Source organism: Panicum virgatum, chromosome 9K (genome assembly GCF_016808335.1).
Source record: "Panicum virgatum strain AP13 chromosome 9K, P.virgatum_v5, whole genome shotgun sequence".
Taxonomy (NCBI): Eukaryota; Viridiplantae; Streptophyta; class Magnoliopsida; order Poales; family Poaceae; genus Panicum; species Panicum virgatum.
The window spans coordinates 66,583,602-66,598,907 of record NC_053144.1 but is presented as its reverse complement, the minus strand read 5'-3'; the positions used below and the strand labels follow the sequence as shown (position 1 = coordinate 66,598,907).

The 15,306-nt window shown below is 40.9% G+C and overlaps 1 pseudogene; it reads right to left on the bottom strand.

Annotated features, from left to right (window-relative positions):
• Positions 1-134: 134 nt before the first annotated feature.
• Positions 135-8,907, bottom strand: LOC120647216 (annotated as a pseudogene).
• Positions 8,908-15,306: the final 6,399 nt, after the last annotated feature.

The following is a 15,306-nucleotide window of genomic DNA, read 5'->3' as shown; positions in this document are numbered from 1 at the left end:
AAAAACAGTATGTATGTATACAGTATGCACGTGGTACGCCTGTATCGAAATTAGGTGTATACTAGAAATGCCCGCGGCAACGCCGCGTAGGCCATGTTGCTTACAACCTTGATGTTACATTAAGTAAAATAGTATTGCTCAGCGAAAGCTGGGAACTTAAACTTTGTTCCCCAAAAGGTTGGTATCTTATAACTTGTCATTTCATCACCTAATTCTATGGTGGCTACAAATGTTCTGGGTTGTCGAGTTTTTCCGACCAAAGGATGTATCCCAAAAGCAAAAGCATTATCAGTTAGCCAAAGTTGTATCCAAAATTACAAGTAGAAGCATGATCCATATTGGGATGTCGTGTGCAACAAAATATCCTTCTGTTTGGTTTCCTTGCTGCTGGCTATGCAGTCCTAGCACAAATAGGAAAAATATAAGTAGATAGTAGTTAAATCCAAATTAAATGTTTATGGATAAAGGTCAATTATGTTAGACTGGCTTACCTTTGATCATTCATTAGTTTTTAGCTTTTTCCTCTCCTGTTGCTCAGGGTTGTCCAACTGCAAAAGCTTGAACAGATTACCATGTAAAGAAAAATGAACTGAACGCTTAACTGTGCTTCTGATGCATAGACCGTAGGTTTGTGATCATTACAAGCAGAGAGCGACAAAATATCATCAAACAGATAGAACTAAGAGTTTGCCAGGGTCAATGATCCTGTAATGTAGTAGGTAGCTCCGTGCAAGGAAGAAATGAGACTGTAACTATTTACCAAGTAGCCAGATAAAGAAAATGGCTCTTCTTTTCAGTTTGGACCTATTAAATTCAACAGCAGAAAACAGAGTAAACATTTTTCTTTGTAGTTGGCAGTTCTTTTCAGTTTTTGGATTTTGAGGAGGGGAAATAGGATATGTGTATGAAAAAGTAATAGTATACTTACCCAGACTGCTGGTCTACGTCCATATCATGTATATCTATGAACTGAGGAGTGTATGATAATGATGGCTGTAACAAGTTCATAGTACAAATATGTGTAATGAAACATGTAGAAAATGAAAAAAATTTGTTTGGCTGACCTGCTCGATCTTTCTCTTTGATGGTAATGTTACCAGTGGTGGCAGATCATCATTAGACACATTGTGCATGAGGTTTGGTAATGTTGCTTGTTTTCCATGCCTTTCTTTGATCATGACGACCTCAAAAGAAGGCTCTATGTTTTTGACACTTCGTTTGAATATCACTGTGATATCTCAGGTGGAATGGAGCTTGGATCATATTGTTTCCTTAGGGTCTCTGCACTTTTGCCAATAAGCTCCACCCCTTTTTTCTCAAAAAACATGAACTGAAGGTTATAGGTGTCGTCTGCTCCTATGAAACAAACTTTGTACCTAAATGATGTAGAAATATAGTTAAGGAAAAATTTAGAAATCAATAATTAAATATTTGTTGCAGGTTGGTTGTGTAGGAATTTTCTTACTTCCAATCATATTGTTTGCATGAGCAGCCATCTATCTTTGTGCACTCATATCCATCATCACATGGGACCATTCTGGAGTTGCAAACTCTGCAAGCTCTATAGCACCATTGCTCTTTTTCTGCTGTAGATATCAGTGTGACTGTACACTGGAATCTCTTGTTCTAAACATGTATAGAGACAGGAATATAATGAGCCATGGTTAACATAAAGAGAGACTTAGTAGCTGTTATTAATATGTAACAAGGATTACCTTGTCAGCCAAAGGATCGATCTGTTTGAGGTCAAAGAGAGTTTTTTCTTCAACACCTTGCTCCATGTAGTCTTCGCTTAGGAGTTCTAGTTTTTTAATTGGTGTCACCTGAGATGGCAGTCTGTTTGCAAGTTATAATAAACGAAAGATGAGTAAATAGTGTTAAGATATGTGTTTCAATTTAAATATAGAATTTAAATAATACCCTCTCTGAAATGTTCTCATTGCTGGAATATCATTTTCATTTATATACCACCGACATGCCGAAGTTCCACTGAGAAATTTATAGTCTTCTCGATATATTTTCATGAGTGTACCCACAAATATTGCTATGACGTGATGATTCTGACCAATATCAGCATCAAATTCAAGAGCCCTTTGTCCAGAGAGTGATAAATCTACTGTGTTTCCCCTGCAAGTAGTTAAAAAAAACAAGCATGGAGATTGTATGTGAAAATATGTATGTGAGATGGAAAATGTATATTTTTTTAAGTCAGAGAAGTACTTTTCATCTTGAAGTGTTATCAGCCTACGCATCATAAGGTCTCCAGATGTGTTACGTGCTACAGCTGCATTTGAAATGGCAGTGATTTTTCCAATGACATCTACATTCCAAAAAAACTAATAAGTTATGATAGCCTAGTATATTTAATGAACATGTGCGGATTAAGTGTAAGGCAAATATAAATATGAGTAAACAATTTTTTTTACCTAGGAAACGGTCTGTCCTCCTTGCATATTGTGGTAGCATTTCGATTGGGGTCAATGAAAATACATACTTTGGGAAAGTTGTATCATTGCTATTTCCTTCGAAGATCTGTGTTCTCATGATCAGTTTTAATATGTAAGGGGTATCCACAACTCTAAATCCAGGTTTAGCCCTTTCAACACATGCATTGCATATATAGAGAATCTTTCCTTCTTGTAAATATTGCTTCAACTTGTCCAGCACTTGTGGAGGTACCTCACAGTACACTGCATAACCCTGCAATTTCAATTTCAAAGATTTAAAATTATGTAAACATAGTTTTGTAGGAAAAAAATGCTTTGAAAGAGTATCTCTATAAAAATTGCTGGCAAAGGAGTATGTACTGATACCATTTGATCAATGACCACCATGTCAAAATGGATCAGAGGATTGTTCTCACTTTTACCCCTATATTCCCAAGTCCTTGACACCCTGACATGAACATTGTACAGAGTGTTCACGGGATGCAGCTCTGATAATGGAGTTATTTTGCCCTGCAACTCATTTATTGCACATTGTTATTATTTCTTTAATTTGGACAGTAGCATAAATAGAGATGTAGGTGGATAGATTACCTGCATTGCTAATTATTTGACAATGCAAGGAAACCAGCAGTGAGTAAAAAAAGGAATAAGTTAATTGAAGCGTAATTGTAAATGTAAAGAAATGTAATAGAAAAAAAGTAAGTGGAAGCAAATATTTTTATGTTTCAGTCCATGTTCAATACTTCTTTATACACTATATTTATAGTTTTGTTTCCACATGTTCCATCTTCATTTTCTATCAATAATTTTAGCCCTTGTCTATCTTTCACTCAAGATACTGCAACATATAGCTGGCCGTGAGTGAATACTGGTTTTCTTAGGTACACTCCTACATTTGATAGTGTTTGTCCTTGGCTTTTGTTTATTGTCATAGAGTAGCAAACTTTAATTGGAAATTGTCGACGACATAGAACAAATGGCTAGCGACAGCCTTGTGTGGTTAGATTTATTCTAGGTATGTAGACTTTTTCTCCAATATGTGTTTCTGTTATAATTATCGCCTCTACAATGTTTTGCCCAAGATTTGTTACTATTAATCTTGTTCCATTGCACAATCCTATGCTTTGGTTTAGATTCCGTAGGAGCATAACTGGGACCCCTACTTTTAATTTTAGCTTATGTGTTGGAAAATTGTTTGCAGTTAGGCTGTTTAAATATTCAATAGGATATAATATATCAGCATCATTACAAGTATCTATGCATTTGGATATTAAGTCTGCACTGTAATATTCAACTTCATTTCCAGGTACTAAATTAAGCATGTACTCATTTACTTCGTCCACTATTTCATTTGTTGTTACTAATATTGCTCTATTTTTGAGGTATTCGGGATCGTTGTAGTTTGATTTGAAATCAGGGAATGTTGAGTTTACAAGAGCCTCTATCTTATTGTCTGCTTGTTTTATCAATAAATCATCCGGGATTTGAACTGTGATGCAATCTAAAAGATCGTCTGTGTCAGATGTGGTGTTATTTTCGGTGTTTCCATTTCCTATACTTAGTATCCATTGATTGAAATTGTTTAATTCTTTGTAGTCTGTTGTGTTTGCATCAAGTTTTTTAAGTCGCATGTTTTCATGTAAGTAAATCTTTTTTTGCATATTTCCATAGATATGATCGAAATATTGAGGCATTGATTATTTGTGCTCTTGTAGCATTCTCGATTACTGGTAATATTTATTTAGGGTCTCCTCCTAGTACTACAACCTTTCCTCCAAATGGTACATTTTGCAATTTTGATTTTTTTTTCCAGAATTTATATCTCTAAGTGATCTATCAAGAGCCTCAAAGCATTGCTTATGTGTCATTAGTGCTTCATCCCAAATGATGAGATCTGTGTTCAGAATGAGGTCTGCTAATTTTGTTCCTCTTTTGATGTCACAGATTGAAAGTTCGTCTACATCAATAGGAATCCGAAATCTTCAATGTGCAGTTCGTCCATTTGGAAGTAGCAAAGATGCAACTCCTGATGAAGCAACTGTAAGTACAATCTTTCTTTGCGCTCTTAAATATGCTATTATAGTGTTCCATAGGAATGTTTTCCCTGTGCCACCATGACCAGTCACGAAAAATATATTTGGTTCCTTATTAAGAACATAATTTATTATTGAATGAAATACGTTTCTTTGGTCATTATTTAGCTGATGGTAAAGTTCATTTGATTCTATTTCTAACTTGCTGCAATCATAGCTAAGTTCTTCCTGAATCAACTGGTTGTTTACATCAAGTTCGTACTGTGTTGACTTATGTGGGAGGTTATAATTGTACATGTAAATTCCATTCTTTAAAAATATTTCTTCAAGCTCTTGAAGTAGCATGTCTTGTATTTCCGTATCCGTTGGAGTATATATAATTGGGTGATATTTATTAATGAGGTAACGTTGAATGTCATCAGTCATTATCCTCCAAGTTTCATTATAGAATTTTCGCTCGTCTTGTAAGTTGCAGAATAATAGCATGGTGAAAAATAGGTATCGCAGTTGTGCTGCAATTGCCCAATTCGCAGCCTCAGTAAATGTATTATACCATTCTTTGTCATCTGTGAGTAGTCCACGTGCTGCACACGCTTCCTTAAATGTTTGATAGACTCTTCCATTATATGTTCTGATATCTTTGTAGCTTTGTGCTCCTTTGACTATCATAAGCAGCATCCGTAGATAGAAGCGTTCCCCTTCTATTGGATTTACATTGAATAGTCTACCAATCTTAAAATTTCTTCGTCTTTTTATCCATTTTCTATTTTGATCATCTCATTTCCATTCTTGTGGAAATTCGCAATAAGTTAGTTTCCTTGTGTCTTCATATAGCTTATTAGCTTCAAACCACTCTGTTAATTTTGTTTTTTGGAACTTTGGATCTTTAGCAACTATTTTCAGCTTTGTTTCTTTATGCAATGGCACCATGTTTTGTAATGGTAAATGCACAGGTAGTCTTTCTACTGGTGGCCAATGGTAATGTATGTCATATTCTAATAATCTCCAAAGGGCATCTTGTTCACATATGTATCGACAATCTAGGTATTCTTTAATTTCATCAATATCTTTATCTTGTTCATTTGAAGATTCGTTGTCTCCTGTTCTTATGCGTTGAAACATGACTGATGCTTGGTCAGGTCCTTTGTTAACATATTTGCAAAGATATTTCAACAATTTACTTTTGTTTACATATTCTACATTTATATGTGCTTGGAACTTTTTAAGTACCTGTATATTATATGGAACTACCCATCTATTATCTAAGTTATAATTTTCTCTTCGGATATACATATTGTTATTTCGTCTTCGATATAGAGTGAATCCATTATCTGTGAATGTGGTCTCCTCCGTAAATTCCTTTGGATAAAACTTTGAACATTTCCCTTTTTTCATGCAAGAACATTTCTCATTTTTGTCACCGCATGGCCCATGCATCATATGTTCAGATACAAGGACATAACCTAAAGGACCGTCTTCTGGATTAGGAATCTCTGCTGATATCCATGAGTCTATCACTTCAGCATTGATGACCATATTTTTTATCTATCCATAATATGATGTGAACATGTGGCAATCCTCTTTTTTGGAATTCAATCGAATATAAGATAGCTAATGTTGGACCAAATAGTTGGCCAGACCAAATGTCTTGAATTAGTTCTTGTAGTTTCATATGGAATATTCGTACTATAATATCTGGTCTATCACTGGGTTGCTCACCATTTCTCTAGGTATTAACTATTTCTTGCCATTTTGGATTACGTGTAAATGTTATGAAAAGATCAGGAGGTCCGTATACACGACAGATAGCGATGCTGTCATGGTAATTTTGTATAGCATACTGTTTACAACCTGTATGGCTTGATGGTAGTAATGTCTTTTTACCAACTTGATTACTTTCGGTTAATCCTTTTTCTATGGCATCAAAGACTCCTTGTAAGTATTCAACTCTTAATTTGTCCTGATTTCTAGCAATATATGCCAATCTATCTTCATCCTCCATTGCTCTAGCGTCCACTATGGCTTGTTTGGACAGTCTACCATAGCATAAAAATGGATTTGGTTGATTCGGTCTGTAGTGCATGTGGTACTTATAATATTCATGCATTGTAATAGTATTTCTTTTTTTTTTGTTATTTTCATCCTCATGATATGGTATCCCAAGTTGGAATCCTCTTTCACCGTAGGGGAAAAGTAGTGGATATTGTAGAGCCATATATGCTGGATGGAAAATAGTTATATGTTGGAGGCCTTTATTTCTAGTACTAACGATAATATCTCTCTTGTATTTTTCTAAATTTAGCTCACCAACTATTAGCATTGCTAAATCTTTGGTGTGTGGCATCTCATATTGTATTGGATCTCCTTTTTCGGCACCTAATATATGTATGCTTATATCTGTACCATTATGTTCTTCTAGTAAGTCACGAGCATGGCGAAATATTTTAACCAATGGGTTACATTTGTCAAGCATGTTTTTAAGCTCATGTACGATATGTGGATCTATATCTGTTTCCTGAGGGTCTTCTTTGTGTAACGCTTTTATTCTATTTTCAATTTCATTTTTTGTATCGAAAATATATAGTTCGGCATATTGTGGTGCTTGACCTTGTTTTGGAATTAATGATCCTATACGGTGATGTATTTGGCCATTAATACAGAATATATATGGTCCTTCTCCTTTGTTAATGTCTTTTACTATATTTGCTCCCATTGAGGTGAATGCAAAAAGGCTATTGTATTGCCTTATTCTTTGCAAGAAATGCTTTGATTCTGTGCTATTTCTATCATTAATTAACCGTGACAGAAATTCGGGAGGCTCTTTATATGGTGGCATCTTTATTTTTCCATTTTTACAACAATTTGTGTATGTAACTTGTTTGCGAAGCCGGCTCTCTGTTTGGTTGCGCTCATTGTACCAGAATATAGCTCCACAATATTTACACTGGTAATTCGGTTCGCCTAAATATGATCGTTTATCATATGACTCTTTTAAGTGTTGAATATATTCTTGGGTATATGATACCATACCTTGATTAGTATTAATTTGCGAGCGTATTTTCTTGGAATTGCCTTTCTCTTCATTTGGATCATTGTTTTGTTTCCTTTTTTTTGTTTGGAGTGCTGATACTTTTTCTATCCTACTCTTTTTACAATGTTGTTGAATGTCTATAGGAATAATTGGTTGGTCGTTCCTCTTTATACGAACCATATACTCTCTGTCTATATGCACAGATATGTATGTATGTATATATATAGTTTGCGTGTATATATGTATAGATATATGTATGCATGGGAAAGATATGTAGTTTTTTAATATTAACTTTTTGACCAAGAAAAAAAGTACGATAAGTTAGTAACTCAGGGCAAAAAAGGGAAACTACACACTTTGTATCATGAAAAAAAGATTATATAGCATAAATACTAATGTTAATATCAGTTATGGTAATATGTATGTCTAAAAATTTTTGTGTAGCTGGTATTTCGTACCTTTTTTTTTGTCACTTGTGGGCTTTACTTATCTTGGATCAGTTCTTGTTGCTAATTCCTGAAAATTCATGGTAAGATTTTGTTAGAATAAGTAGTATTCAAATTCAAATAATGGAAAACGACATATTTGTGCACACATTGTTATGGAATTAAGATATACTAATTATATGTTTGTGCAGACGTTGTTATGTAATTAAGATATATTAATTGTATGTATGTAGGTTCTGTGCATGTAAATCCAAAAAATATCCTAGTTACAAATAAATTGAAGAATCAAATTTGATGGGTATAATATAAAATAAAATACTGATGCTAAATTAGCCCCTCAAGTGCTATTAAGTTATAACTCCTGAAGGCATTGTCCAGAAAGCAACTTTCCTTGGAGGCATTTCCTCGAGCGCTTTGTGGACGGCTGGGTTCCTGGGTGTCATCCATTTAGATAAGGCACGGAAGGGAGCTGTTTAGTGGGCTAGCACGTGGGGAGGAGGATCGTGGGGAGTTGTTTATTGGCCCCCGTGCTGGAGGAAGCGTGCAGCATGCGCGCGCTCGACCGTCGAGGATGTTGCGCGCGGCGGCCGGCAGTGGCTTGCGTGCTGCGGAGCTCGCGCCCATGGCGGTGGCCCTCAACGGCGCAGCTCGGACGCGGAGGAGCTCGCGGCCGCCTGTGCCAGTGGCCGTTCGTGACGGAGTGAGGAGTGCGTGCCGGGCGGCGCAATGCGAGCAGGCACGTGTGTGTGGTCGGCGGCCGGAGTGAGGGCGCTGTAGGGGAGGGAGATAGGAAAGGGAGAAGAAGATCACGTACCTTCCGTTTGACAGGAGATTGCTTTTGAGATCTGATTGCAACGGACGCTGGGACGGAAAGTCGGGAAGAAATAGCAGCAGGTAAAGGAAGAGAGAAAGGAGCACGGTACAAACGCTTCGTCTTCCTCGATTTCGCGAGACGTCTCGAAAGAATTAGAACCGGCCGATACGTATGGGGTGCGTTAAAGGGCTCGATGACGTCCTTTTTTGATCCGACGGCCGGGGAAAAGTAAGATGACGTGGCCCAACAAAATGTTAGCTTTTGTTGCAAAAATCGTTTTTAGAGAAGAGATGTGCATGGGTTTGAACGTTGAATGTCCCATCCTTCCGTTGCTTGTGGAGCGTGTCAAATCGAACTGGTCGTAGTCTGGTAGCTCGGGTAGGGAGTCGTGCATATACAATGGACTTCCCCTCGGACTGTGCTACTGTTTCGTATCACACGGTGTTTGGCTCGGTTTGATCAATTCGGTCTTGTGTTGGCGCGTGCATACATGCGTAACCTTGTGTGTATGTTTCAATCAACACGGAACATACGCCAAAATGATCGAGCAGGTACGTTGGACTTTGTACTGTTCCAAGCACAGGACGGTGCTTGTGTGTACTTGCTTCATTCTCATGACCTAGTATCACGGTCACACTTGGACATCTGAGGAGTGGCAGCTAGCTGGGGGGCGACTGAATAATCAATCATCCGTTGTGTCTAAATTAGATCCCTTCAACTGTGTGTCACTAGTTCAAAGAAACGCCATGAATTTATCGATTCAAAATTTTAGTTTTTTTTTGTTCAAAGCGTGTAGTATATATAGTCAGGAAAAGACAGGTCCGCACAGGCACAGCTGCTCCGTCAAGTAAGCACATACATACCCTGCTAGTTTCGTTACGGAGACCGGCCGGAAGCCTTTACTCATTCCGAGAACGAACTGACTGGACTTTTTTTTTATTACATCTCATTCCTGTACAGTTAAAACATGGGTGCATGTCATCATGAGAGCACATGTGCGGCGCGCGTGATTAAACGTGCATGGGTTTGAACGTTGAAAACCGTCTTGGTTGCCCACAGACCCTACCGCGTGCATCATGTCAACCTAGAATCAGTCGCCGTCACATAGCTGATAGCTGCGCAGGGTCTTGTGCGACTGTGATGTCGCGGCCGGAACAATCAGTCAGCGCGGACGCAGCATATCAGAGATGGACTTTCCGCGCCACACGCTGCTTTTGGCTTGGGGTTTGATATCGCTCTGGCTCTGTGTGCTTGAGGCGTGTATGTATGTATGTATGCATGTATGTACAGGTTCCATAAAAATGCACACTTAAACGTCAAATCGTAAAAGATAAAATTCACTTTACTACACGCGCCTTCGTCACGGTCATTTCTCCGAGGTGTTACAGGTGGCAAGCTAGCAGGACTGCAAGAGGAGTCGGCGGCAGCTGAATGCATTAGCCATTCTCTCTTCGTTTCTGAATTAGATTATTCCTACAGAGTAAAGCCATGTATATAGTCTAAGCTAGTTCAAAGGATTGGCATTAATCTATTGATTCAAGATCTACATTTTTTTTTTGTTCAAAGCATGTAGTCATCACGCAGACGCATGCCCACTTACGGTATGCAAACCTAATCAAGCCTTGTTTTTTTTAAGCCGTACGTTTTTGAAGGGGCAACAGGAAGCCATACTGCATAATAGCGAGAAAGAACTAACTGAACTAGCTCTGCATAGAACTATATTCTCTATTCGTACGCGGTTTCAACGCTTGATGGGTCCAATTGAATTTCAATTCGCAAGGTTGAAAACGAGCCGTCGATGATCGATCAAAGCTATCTAGGCATGTACACTGTTTGAATTCTCGTGTTTTCTTGTTCGGCCGATTTCGATTTGGTCGGTCGGTCGAATACAGTGAGATCGAGCAGTCGCCGCGGACTCATTGCATTGGTCCGTTCCTGATCAGGTAGCAGTGTGCTCGCTCCTGTTTATAGTTATAGTTTGGTCGAATTCAAGGACGGTATAGTTTTTTTTTTCCGTTCAACACCCAGGCAGAAATGCGAATGAAAAGTTGAAAACATTGCGGTTGAAACAACAGTGTCCTGGCTCCTGACTTCTAGTCACCAATTATATTGGACGATTGGCATGCAAACGAATAGAGTGACGAGCTAGTAGTGTATGACAATGACACACTTGACCAGTTGATCTCAGCAGTTGTACTTCTATCCTCTTTATTTTGCACGTCGCTATAGATAGCGTCGTTTGCGGTCGTGGACCCTTCACTTCATATATTTGGCTTACTTCTCCCCCATCAATGACTCTTTACATATATATGTGAGGTTTTCTATGTTTTTCTTTTAAATTTTTAACCTCTCATCTTGAATTATGGTTCTATTATTTTCCTTTTTAATATATAATTATTACATTTTACTTAGATCAAAAGATCATTTACTTGTAACTTTAAACCTTTATTATACACATATATGGTTCAATAAAGATGAAAAAAAATGCTTGACGATGGGCACAAATTAAAGTGTTATTCTTTCTGTAGAACAACATGGATTCATTTATTATATCTGTAAATCAATGGATACAACTTCAGGCGCAGTTCTCGCACTTGTTAAATTCTGAACCCAAGATTACACTGAGTGCATTTACGCACAGAACTAGCTAACCCCTTAATTCGGTGTCTGGACAACTAGCTAGCTAATGAGTACAAAAATCGAACGGATTGGATAATTTCTTACGCATGTACACGCTAATCGACCGAAATCAGCATCTTCTCTAATCAATAAAACCGCAGACAGCCTGCTAACTCATCAGCAGAGCTGCTAGCTAGCTAGTTCATGCCTGGTGGCTTAGGAGACACAACGCCGTTGGGGTTGCCTCCGGGCGGCGGGCCGCTGGAGTTGCCCTTGTTTAGCACCTGCATGATCAGCCCTAGCCACCCGCCGCCTCCTCCTGTTACCGCCGCTACTTCCAGCAATGGCCTCGCCGCGACGATCACGTTGCAGAATTGCATCAGCACGACGGCGAGAAGCACCGCCTTCGCCATCATCGCCGCCGCCGAGGACGCCATATCAGACTGCCTATATAAACACGTAAAGGTCTTGGCTGGCTGGCTGCAAGCAATAATGCTTGGTTATTTTCTGATTTGGACAAGCGGATCGAAGAAATGATGCTTCGGACGACGAGCGAGCTCTGGTTGTCCGTTTATGAGATGCCTCGATCGAGATGGTTGTTCGAAGAGAGATAGGATGAGTTCCTTTTATAGTTTGGTTACCCAGGTTTATAACCGCCAAAAGGTAGTACTACAACACAACGGACTGGAGGTCATCAGTCATTTCTTACCTTTTACCTTGTACTTTTAGTAAAGCCTTGACACTCTCTCCCGATTTATTATTAGACGCGGTTTTCGTCAGAGCTCGGTTCTGTTGAATTTCAATTCGCATGGTTTTTGCACCTATACATACGTCTTTCTTGCCGGTTTGCGAGCAAGTGCTTGCCATTCTTTTGCGACGAGATTAGTGAATTGGACTGGTCTAGTGCGTCGTCCTTCTGTTTGTTGGACGGGCCAACTACTGGTCCGGGGGATGCATGCACATTGTTTGAATTAATTCTCGTGTTTTCATGTTCGGCAGATTCCAAATTCGGTCGAATTCAGCCGTGACTCATTGGTCCGTCGTCCGCTCCTGACGACCAAGCCGTACGTGCTCGCTAGTCGTGCTTCGATGCATCCTGTTCTGACTTGGTTCTGCCGTTACCGACCTGCAATGGCAACTACTTCACTTCCGCGAAGGTGGCTGCTCTCGATCTGCCTTCCAATTCGTTGTCTACAAGGCAAGGCCTGGCCGGAAAGTTCATCAGTCGAGCAAGCCGTCGACGAGTACACGCCAGGCAAAACTGAGAATGAAGGACCTAGGGATGCAAGCGGCAGCCCGCAAAACCCACATATAAACTTAATTAAGTGGGTTGCCGCAATAACCCGCGAAAATTTAATCTATATGTGGATTCACGGACTAACCCACTTGCATCCTAGAAGGACCGGTCAACTGCAACGACGACGTTGTTGAAATCACAGTGGTCTCAATTCCTGACTACTACTGTAAGTCTCTATAAGACAGTTGACGGACCAGGTTGTAATATCTCAGAACCATCCGGACATATTATTTCTTCCTTCCTCTTTTTTGTTCCTGTGGCATTTCACAAGAAAGCCATAATGATCCTAAGAAACTAATAATCAACTGACTGACTAATTGTGCAGACAAGACAACTATGAGCGACCGAAACTGGCGTCCAGGGGGGGTGAATGGAAGCCGATCAAAATTTCTTCGAAATTCGAATTGTCGGCCTATGTCACAAAATCACCGAAGCCCTCCAACCTAGGTCAGCGAGAATAGCTATGGACCAGCTATCTCGAAGCAGAAGACCCAGGTCGCAGCGCGGAAGCAAAGCGAGTCGAAACGCAGAACTGGACTGCAGAGACCGGTCAGACCGGTTGCACAGACCGGTTAGACCGGTCGGGCTGGGAATTCAAACTGCAGACCAGTCAGACCGGTTGCACAGACCGGTCAGACCGGTCTCTCCCAGACAGCCCGCCAACAAAACTTCAAATGTCAAATCTCGAGCAAACGAAGTCCAAATCCAACGAAACTTGGAGGAAAGCTTCGCATCTACCCCATGAACATATTCCCAAAAGATCTTTCCCAAAAGATTAACAGATCGTGAGTAATTAAGGGAAGATCAAAGAGAATTGGGGTTTTCTCAAGAACCCAAAAATCTCAATCCGTGAGAACTCGCGATTCCTGCAGGTTTGGCACTAGGCTAGATGCATAGGAATCGTCATAGAGTCCGGCAAAACATGAATCCAAGGGCTCGATTCCTCTAAACATAAATCATCCAAAAGAGAGAAATCAAGCCAAAAACGCAAGAGAGGAAGGGGAGAACGAATACTCAGCACACATAGATGATCTCAACAAGATTTCATTCATGAATTTCAGAGGAATTCACCTATACAAAGTTAGAGCCATCTGCCCATCATCCACCCTCTAGATTGGAGAGATTAGCTATAATCTAACCCTCTTTTGCGTTGGAGTTCTTGGCCCTAACCTAGAACAGGGGCAGGGAGAAGGAAAAACCCAGAGAAAACAAAGGACTCAAGAGACTCAACCAGCCACGGGCTGGTGGGGGTATTTATACCCGGCTGCTGCGGCCAGACCGGTCAGACCGGTCCAGGGGACCGGTCAGACCGGTCGGGTCAGCAGCACCCTGCTGTACAGCTTCGATCGACGGCGGAGCTTCTTTCTTCGACTCGAAGTCTTTGCTGCGATGCCGCCACGTCGACGAAGATCCGGTCCGCGGTTTTGGAGGGTCCGCGAAACCCGGGTAGGTGGCCGGTTTTGAGAAAACCGCCAAAACCTCACGCGCGGGAAGATTCCCGCCTCCACGCCGTGGCCCTAGACGCCGTTCCTGCCTCGGCCTTCTGACGGCCCTAGACGCCGCCCGACGCCCGTCACCTCCTCGCTCGTAGCAAGGCCCTAGACGCCGTCAATGCCTGTCGCCTCCGTTAGTCCCGAGACCGACGCCCGTGCCTCCACGACTTGGCATCTTCAACCGCCGTCCGCCTCCTTGGTTTTGTGGCGCAAACCAAGAAACCCGCCTTCCGTCGCCGCTTGCGCCCTCGATCCAGGAGTGGATGCCACAGCTGCCGCCCGGTCCGAGCTCCGGTCCCGGCTGCCCTTCACCGCCGTCCACCGCACGGTCCATCGGCCACAACACCTCCACGGCAGCTCCCCGCCGACACTCGACGCCGGTGTACCTGCAATCCAAAGACCAAGCGCACGATCACACTGCACGGTTGGCAATTCACTCATCACAGGCAGGGTAGAGTACTCACATTCCTCAATCTCCCCCTTGATGAGTGCATTGGCAACACACCACAAACAAACCAGGAGAAGTGAAACCAGAGAAGAACAAAGAAACACGAAAGAGAAGAACTCAAACAAGTGACGAAAAGCTCAGAAAGGCAAGAACAGTCACTTACTCAAGCAAAGATCGATCCCCCTAAGACAAGGGCAAAGACTCGACGCAATCGATCAAAAGCCAAAACATGACTCCTCAAAGACAGAGGTAACGCTCGATGCAGTCATGCAAGAAGCAGAGGGAAAACGAGGAAACCAGGAGCCAAAAACAAAGCAGAAACTCCCCAAGCAAAGCTTTTCCCTCTCACAAGTGCAACTCTCCCAAAATGATGCACTCTCAAAGCCCTGTGCACAACAAGTTTTTCAAAAATCAAACAAGTCTCCCCCTTATTCGACCAGTTCTCCCAAAATTCTCCCCCTTGTCGGCACATGCACACATCAAGCCTAAAAAGACTTAAAGCTCCCCCTGAAGCTGAAACTCCCCCTGAACAGATGCTATGCCATGAATGCAATGCAGGAGGTATAAGTGAAAGCATTCAGGGATACAATGATATGAGCAACATCTAGTCACAAGCACGTGTGCATCCATAAACAAGACCTGCATCTAGCTCAGCAGGGTATATCAAATCAGTCTAGA